The sequence below is a fragment of the Euprymna scolopes genome, chromosome 22 (assembly GCF_053919585.1).
Source record: "Euprymna scolopes isolate OS-2025 chromosome 22, ASM5391958v1, whole genome shotgun sequence".
NCBI classification, from domain to species: Eukaryota; Metazoa; Mollusca; class Cephalopoda; order Sepiida; family Sepiolidae; genus Euprymna; species Euprymna scolopes.
The window spans coordinates 86,759,843-86,769,842 of record NC_136503.1 but is presented as its reverse complement, the minus strand read 5'-3'; positions in this window follow the sequence as shown (position 1 = coordinate 86,769,842).

Here is a 10,000-nt window from a genome sequence, read left to right as displayed (position 1 = left end):
GTTGCCCGGGCTTTTGGAGGTATGTTAAGCAAAAAAAAAAAAAAAGGTGGAAGTAGGAAGGTAGACTCTTACTTGTAACGCGAAGGAGGAATAGAACGGGAAAAAACGTGACGTCTTTACTCTTACGACCACTGGCACACCAGAAGTGATGTAGGTTTAAATTTAGGCTAGATAATCGAAAAGAGAGGCTAAGTTCGATAATATCGGCGAAAAAGCGACCCCTCCCTGTAGAAAAGTACCCAGTTAAGGATGAAGACATTAATGTTTTTTTTTTACCAATTTCTCGGTAATTGTCGTCTGAAGGGTCGAGCTAAAAACGATACTGATCTTGTGAAAATCCGTCGCCTCTGTCGAAAGTTTTTTGGCAGACATGCAAACATACACACATATATTCATATATTGATAGCTCAAATTTTCGACCAAGCCGATTACAAATGTTGCCCTATCTCAGAATACCTTTTATGTAAAATTTCAAATAATTAGATTAAAAATTGTCTGAGCAATTTGGTAGAGACCGCAGGGGTCAATTTTCTTTTAATTTGGCCCCTATTATGGCCTCTTAACATTTATTGTGTTGGGCTCAAATCAGTTATTAAGTTAGATCCATGTCCAAGGAATCTATATATAAAATTTCAACTGTTTATACCCAAAATTTGCGGAGGAGTTTGGTAGAGCTCTTAACGGTTAAATCGTTGAACTTTGACCCCTTAATAGCCAAATTTCTGGCGGAAAATGGATTACAAAGATGTTTTCAAATCTCAATACCTGTATATCAAATTTCGATGTGTAGACTTTAAATTGACAGAGCTATTGTGTAGGGAAATGGACATAGACTGAAACACAGACACATACAGACACTTTCACTTTTATAGATATACTAGCATAGGAGCCTAGTGTTACCCGGGTGTTTGAAGGTTTGAGCAAAAAATATAAAATGAAGTGGTAACAGACAGGCAGGCAGTCTTGAACCCGTATCGTGAAGGAAGAAAAGACCGTGAAAAAACGTGACGTCTTTGCTGTTGCGCCCATCGCCACACCGGAAGTGATCTAGACTTAAATTAAGTTTAGTCAATCGAAAAGAGAGGATGGTTTTCGAAAACATCGGGAACAAAGCGCTCAGTTGAGGGTGAAGTGATTAATGTTTTTAGCCAATTTTTCCGTATTTGTCGTCCGAAGGGGTGGCTTAACAATCTCGTGAAAATCCGTCGCCCGTCGAAAGTTTTAGACAGACAAACATCCACACATATATACATACATTTAAACAGACAGGTGAGATTTATATTAGTGATTATATATATAGCAATGATTTAAAAAGCTTTTTAAAAAGTCTTGTGTGCAACACCGAGAATTGAAACAAAAACGTTCAGCTTACGATTTATTTTGCCTCTGCCGACAATGACTGAACTATGAAGACATGTTTATTGCAAGGATAAACTATAAAACATGAGCCAATAGCTACTACGTAATGCCGGCGTTCTATAAACTATATATGTATAAACTATAAAACATGAGGCAATAGCTACTCCGTAATGCCGGCGTTCTATAAACTATATATATAAACTATAAAACATGAGGCAATAGCTACTACGTAATGCCGGCGTTCGACCTTCACCTAGCAACTTTCATTTTTTTTTTCAATTTTCACGCCTGTGCACCGATTTTTCGGGGCTAAAACCTAAATATAAAGTTTCGCATGGATTCAAATACCTTATATACGAAGTGTCATGTCTGTAAACCAAAAACTCTTCAAGGGGTTCGGTAGGCAAAATTTATTAAACAAAAATATATGCGTATACAAGGAAACAATTTCGTGTTTGCTATAAACTTTTTACGCAAATATTATGAAAATATAAATCATGTAGAAAAACTGCACTAATATAATTACACGTAATAGTAAACTAAAGATGATCATCACACAAGAAAACCGAAGAAACTAATAGAAAATTAATTTAAATGAATGTTTAAAGAATATGCAAATTAGCTAGATCTTTTTCAAGTGAATGCAATTCAACGATCCATATAAAGGAGAATTGTATTTTCTTTTTAAATAAATAAAGAAAGGGATTTTAATATGAATATCAATACACACACGAACAAAGCGAATTTATAAGAGTATAGAAGATAGATATATGTTTATAGATTCATTTATTTTAATCTATAAGGCGCGTATGAAATGACTAATAATTTTAACTTACATGCGATTCGAACCGGAGTAATAAGCTTGTAACCCTACATCATCAATAATTCATTATATTTTTCTCGACGAAACACATTCTTATGTGTAAATTCTAGCACTAATACAACCCAATATCAAATCCTATTGATCTTAATTTTTATCCAAATTACTTCATTTACATGAAGAGATATTTTTATTAATTAGACGAGCATTATCTTTCCAAGGTCTTTTTAATTCAGTAAAAAATTTAGAGAAATTAATTGTTGAATTTCAGAATCTCCGTCCGCTACATTATACAGAATGTATAAAGTTGGCAACATGGCGCCCCTATACTTGACTATTATTTATTTATTTATTTTATTTCTAATATTTTGTCGAAAATTGATTTTTATATAAAAAAGAAAATACATATGCAAACACTCGCAATATTCAGAATTGTTCATTCAAGGTTATTTATAGTGGTTTTCATTTCGAAATAACCTCTATTTACTGTATGAAATACAGCCAATATTCGCTAAAATCTGAAGAATAGTTTTACAGCCTATATATATATATATATATATACAGTTGTGCGCAAAAATATTCGACCCCTGTCTAAATGTTCTTGTTTCGTTGAATCTATACTTCAAAAATCTTCATAACGCCCTTTAACGGCTAATTATTAATAAATTGTATATTTTTCAACAATAAATGAGGAAAAGTAATTCGAGATTAATAATATATATCAATTTATTTACAAAAAATATAAATATGGATGTTGCAAAAATATTCGACCCCTTTAATTTAAAGTTTAAATAAAAGCGTCATTAAGTTTATTATTTTAGTCTGACCTTGTATTTATTTCTTATAAATAATATTTATGACTCTACTGAATCTAAAATCAGTTCAAATTGAACTTCAATGCCATATTGAATGAGTGACTAATTGTTTCAAGTAAAAAAAAAAATTATTTTTCAACGTCAACAAATCTGCAACTATGACAAAGAACAAAGAGTACTCTGAAGACATTAAAAAGAAAGTAATCGATGCCTACCAGTCTGGAGAAGGTTATAAAAAAATTCCAAACGTTTTTCTATACCACGGTCGACTATTATGTCCATTATCAAAAAATGGAAAGTAAAAGGGATTGTATCAAGTCTTCCAAGATCAGGTCGTCCAAGAAAAATTACGACTCGTGGGGCTAGGAAAATTGTTAGACAAGTTTCAATAGACTCTAAATCTAACCTAAAGGACGTGCAGACGTATTTGAAGAATGCTGGCTCAGATGTACACTTGTCAACTATTCGTAGGGCATTAAATCGTGCCGGATTGCATGGACGTATTGCCAGAAGGAAGCCCTTACTTTCCAAAGCTCATCAAAAGGCTCGATTAAATTTTGCAAAAAAGTTCCTAGAAATGCCTATTGATTACTGGAATAATATAATGTGGTCAGACAAAACGAAAGTGGAACTATTTGGACGCAACCAGCAACGCTATGTTTGTCGAAAAGAAAATACTGCTTATAATGTGAAGAATATCGTTCCAACCGTTAAGCATGGAGGTGGATCAATCATGGTGTGGGGCTGTTTCAGTATAAATGGAACTGGAAGATTAACCATAATCGATGGAAGAATGGATTCAGTAAAATATCAGTCCATACTGAAAGAAAATCTTGTTCCGTCTGCGAACCAGTTGGGTCATGAAAGGAGGTATACCTTTCAACAGGACAACGATCCTAAACACACTTCAAAGAGCACTAAGGCATGGTTAAAGAATAATAAGGTGAAAGTTCTAGAATGGCCTTTCCAGTCTCCAGACCTAAATCCGATTGAGCACTTATAGCATGATTTAAAAATTGCGGTACATAAAAGAAAACCATCTAATTTGATTGAATTAAAACAGTACTGTCAAGAAGAGTGGCTTAAAATTCCAGTGGACAGATGTAGAAGTCTCGTTAGATGTTATAGGAAACGTTTACTTGCAGTAATCAAGGTCAAAGGAGCTCCAACCAAGTATTAATGAAAAGGGGTCGAATACTTTTGCAACATCCATATTTTTATTTTTGTAAATAAATTTATTTATATTATCAAGCCCTAATTACTTTTTATGATTTTTTGTTGAAAAATATACAGTTTATTCGAACTTAGTCGTTAAAGAAGGTTTTAATGATTATTGAACTATCCATTCAAAGAAATAAGACAATTTTTGTAGGGGTCGAATACTTTTGCGCACAACTGTATATATATATATATATATATATATATATATATATATATATATATATATATATGTGTGTGTGTGTGTATTATATATATATGCGTGTGTGTGTGTGTTTGTATGTGTGTGTGGGGGGGACTCCTTTTGTCTTTGACATACTATGAATGTACACTGTAGAGGTGCCTGCACGTGAAATTTTTGTGTCAAGAAGTGCGACATCTCCAACCACACCTCTCCTGAGTCGACGTTGTTAAATACCAGTGAAAAGTGGAGTGTATATTTAGGATGACTGGAAACAAATGCTGAGATAAGCAGAGAGCACAAACAGCGCATAGAATTCCAAACGGTCACCCATCTGGTACTAACCAGGCTCGACGTTGCTTAACTTCGGAGATCTGACGAAGATGGCGTGTCAACGCGATTATGCCGTATGTATATATATATATATATATATATATATATATATATATATATATATATATATATATATATATATATATATATATATATATATATATATATATATATATATATATATAATTATTTTTTATCAAGATATATGGCTACACATTTAACATATGTTTAACCATGGATTTGATATACCTGATTTCCTCAGGTCAGAATTGAATTTGCTATCTATTGTTTCTGTATTGAATATTAATTCATTATTAAGAAAATACCGAATTACCATAATTTGGGGCCTGGGGAAGCGTTCTTATTTAATATATGGTAGAAAAATATTCTAGATATGGATTAACATACGTTTGAATACATAAAAATAATACATATACAACGTTATGAAATAGATTTACTCACAAAGCAAATCATAATAAGACCTGATATTTAATACTTGTGTACACATGATCGTTTCGATTCAAAACCCGCAAGTGGAAATCTGTACATATCTTCTCATTTTCATGTGCCATTTGACGCCTTTTTAAATGTCATACTTACAGATATTATAGCGGAGAACTGTTATCCTATTGAGAAAATTAACATTGTAATCAAAATAGATACTATTCAAATGTGTCCGTTCAGCGATGAAATTGAAAACTAAATTGAATGAATGAAAAGAATATACTTATTGGAATATATGCAACATATAGATGAGAAAAATTACTGAAACAAAAACTTGAAATAGCAAGTATTTATTGTTAACAGAAGTAAATATTATAATGAAATGACATTTAAACAAAAATTCTTAAGGACCAAATTGTCTACACGTTTTACTTCCACACATGCACACGCATACACAGTTCGTACATTCAAATCCCACATTGTCAGATACATTAAAACACGTATGCGTATCTACATGCCTATTTCCTTTAAACACACTGTGACAAGCAAGCGCACATTGAAATTGCCGAAATTAATGCACACACGTAATTTTTCTTCATAAGCGAATACATTTCTTTGACCAGAACATACTTAATGACATTGGACTCTTATCATTCACTAAATCATTATCCGTCGTTCTTTTAACAAAGTTGTTGATAAAAATTTATATAGGTTGTCTTTTTTGCTGTATATGGCCTTTCTTTTAACAAGGCTATGTCCGTCCAGGGAGCGTTCCGTCTTCTTCCACACTTAAGTACGAAATAACATTTTATGACCCATTAGACACATTTTTAGAAAACGTATTTTTTTTTAATTTTCTGTGATAGATTTGCCGAGTATTAACTTGTGGGAAAGGCATGCTCTCAGTTCCGGACCCTTATCGAGGCGATGATTAGGGCTGAAGATGTCATCTCTAATACATAATAAAGTTACCTGAATTGATTCTTTCTAAACAGTTTTAAAATAAATCTGTAGTGTTGTTTTCTTAAGGGCGACACTTTTATCGTTTTACTTTATATTACATTTCTTTATTCACAGCAAGATATACTATCAATGAAAAGTTGACGTAATTATAGGTAGAAACCTGTGCAAAGAATTGACGAACAAGAGTTTTCCTTCATTTAAATCTATACATATTGTTATAGATGGCCTAATAAGAGCTCCGAGGGAAATACATTATAATATAATATTATCCGTCATGTACGGGCTTGTATGTTTAAGGTGCGTAAATTTGCTACTAGTTGCGTCAGTTGTGAATAGTGTCATTTATTATGTACTAGTTCAGTAAGTTCACCTGAGCAAATGGATGATGCAACTCTGTTGCGAATGGGTGTACGATCGTGTGGTTGCAATTCACACCATTGTTTTAGGATTGACATTTCAACACTTCTATTGCTAAACGATTTTCAGATTCCGATTTTTTTCTATTTCAGTGCAAAAGATCAGCTGATAAAGTTTTTCTCTAATGTAAGCTTTGATGTGAGAGATAGAGAGAGTGGGGTTATAGAGCGAGAGAGTGAGAAAAATCAGAATTAAAGCTGAAGATGAATGTTGGTTTTAGTAATACTTGATTCGGAAACCAAGATATAATTCAGTTAGGTGATTATACGCAGGGTACCGCATAATTGGATGGAAAAAACATGTTTTTATTTTATGACACTCCAGATGTTTAAAATTTGTCGCTCTCGACTGGGAAAATATGACCTCAATTAAAAAGAGTTTTTTTCTTAATCGACTGACACGATCATGGATTAATCGCGATAAAAGACGACACGACACTCTGCTTGAAAAAAAAACGGCCAAGGAGAACACACAATGCACTTATAAAAACCTAGTAACTACTATTAACCAACGTGTGATGCGTATGATACATATATAATTTTGGCATTATGGACACGACACAAAAGAACATGAAGAGAATTGTCACTAAAACGATGAAAATGTTGACAGTGTTCACGGAGGCTTATCTGCTCAAAGGGGTATGAGATCCCTCAGAAATTGGCAATCGATATCGCAACACTACTATGAACCCCGGCCAACATCTGATGGGATATCATAACCTAAATTTTATTATGTTACATCAGTATTAAAAACACGAACCAGTAGAATAACCTTTATCACTAAACTTGCTAAATATTTTGACTAGATTGTCTTACAAATATGAAAAAAAAAACACTAAACAAACTTGCAACATAACCGAAAAGATCCCCTTGAAATACACGAAAACTTTCCACTGCAGAAAACTGGAAAATGGGTAAAAATTTCGGGACGAATTATTCCAGGAATATATAAGTAAAAGAGGAGTCGTACACTGGCTGAAAACGATTGCTTCACAATAATCCGAGGAAAATGATTATAAATTAACAAGATCAATGTTTTCAAGAAGACGAAACGTCTCAGCAACGACAAGAAACTCACCGTTCTTCCACACAGAAATAGAAACTTGAAACACTTGACATCCAGTTGTAAGATCCTGTTGAGAGGATGCTACTAAACAATGCGACAAAATGGAATGTGAAAATATCTCGACTTGACCACCTGAAGATAATTGAATATTCAGCGAAGCGGAAATTCCTGTGAATATATACCAGAACGAACTGTCAGAAATAAATTATACAAAATCCACTGTAAGTACGCATTTCCCACACGTGCATACTTAGCTGTTAATCTGGGTTTAGTTGTATGGAGTAAATTGCGACTCTAGTGGAAGTCGTTTTCTTTTACTATGTCTGCTTTAAACAGAACCGAGAGGTAGAAGATAACGAAATACCAAGGTATTAATAAGATGCGAAATAAAACTGAAATCTTAGGATTATCGCTATAATTATATTATTTATAGGAGCAACTGGACTCCTAAAATAGTGTCGAAAATAACTCTTACGTGTACCCTGTGAACCAAGTGCAAGAGAGACACAAAATATTGTGTTTAATGGGACAATTAGAATTATAAAAATTACTTCGTTGGGGTCTCATAAATAGCGCGTGAATATCTAGCCTTCCATAGGATGTACCATTTCTAGCAAAACGATATTTGAAAAATTCTACACCGATGGTTGCGAGACTCAAGTATATTTGTGACACTACTACAACTGGTGTATGGTTATGATTATTATTATAATGATGAAATTCGGCCAACTACACCGTTTACCAATAAATATCAGTGCGTAAATTACAACATTATCTCTTATTCAATTCAGTACGGAACGATATCAATTCGAAAACACTTTTTTTCTCCATACATGGCAGATCAGACTATGTGGTATTAGTAACATTCCCTGTATGTTAGTTTATATATCTAAGCTTACGTATATATTCTCTGCATATTTTCCTACCATTCCTGATCCAAAATCGATTGGCCGATTGCCATTTTCAAGCCAAAACTATCGGAAGCGAATTCCATCGTTTGTGTTCATGTTGTATATAGAAGAAACGATATTTTCATTCTTTAGGTTGGAACGATGCCAGAAAAACGATTTATTTCGACTGACTTACACGTTCTTACAATCGAGCTATGCTGTTCGTCTGTAACTGAATGGATGTTGCCATAGATATTAAGACATAATCTCATATATAAATTTTATTTCGGAAAAATTTAGAAACTTCGTCTTATTTTTTTACCGATAATACTTTTATTAAATACATAGAAATTAATAAGTTTTCATTCAACAATTCATACATTCAACATTTCATAATCATCAATACACTTACTGTTGGTGAAATGTTTCTTTCCACATTCACCGAAGCATGTAATATCTGCTGCATATAAGATATAAGATGAATATATAAATCGGATTAAAACAATCAAGTGTAAACTGTTATACACATGCCCTGCTGAGTTGTTAACTATGCTACTCTTATAAGTAACAATTTCCAGAATTAAATTCAACACTGTTACAACAATTTTTAACTCCAAAACTCGATGGTCTGCTGTCAAAATCTCTTAACTCCAAAGTAAGACACACTGCTGACAAAACTTGCTATTCCAACATCCAAATCTACAATCAACTCAGTCTATACAAGATCAGTGTTATATTTCAAACCGGTGACATCTCATTTGCATATCGGGTGACAATATCAAAACAGATAAAGAGAAGAAGGGGTCAATAATTTCTTTTTTCCTCATTTGTTTTCCCTGTACGGGCTGCAAAAAACAGGTTTATACAAATTATTAAGGCGTTTAGTCGCAGAACAGTAACTTATCTTACGCTTGGTAGAATTTCAGTCGACCACGATAAAATAAGTAAAGTTCTTGTGTAAAAGATTATAATTTCTTAAGTGTTAATACATACGTTGCATTTGTGAATAAACTTATTCCAGAGTTCGTACTTAACGATTTATGGAAATACACATGTTTAAACTTGGTATTTTTGTTTAGTAGTAATTTAGTAAGTGAGAAAATGCCGCTTATTTCTAAAAACATAAAACAAAAGTACATGATAACAATAGCATATTACCTCCATTCACACACACATACACACACACATATATATATATATATATATATATATATATATATATATATATATATATATAAACGGCAAACGTGATATTGGCTGATAAAATAGGACTAAAACAATTTTCTTTTTATAAAAGATAAAAATACCTCATCATTATTTTACGTTAAATTATTTATTTATTTGTTTGTTTGGAATTCGTTTTTTTTCAGATACATATATGAAATGTGTAATTGATACAATAAATAGTATTGTACAAAAGAAACCTGCCCAAAACTATACCGAAGACGGCGTATCTCAAGGAGTTCTCAGTATGTGTATTGACGTACGATGTCAA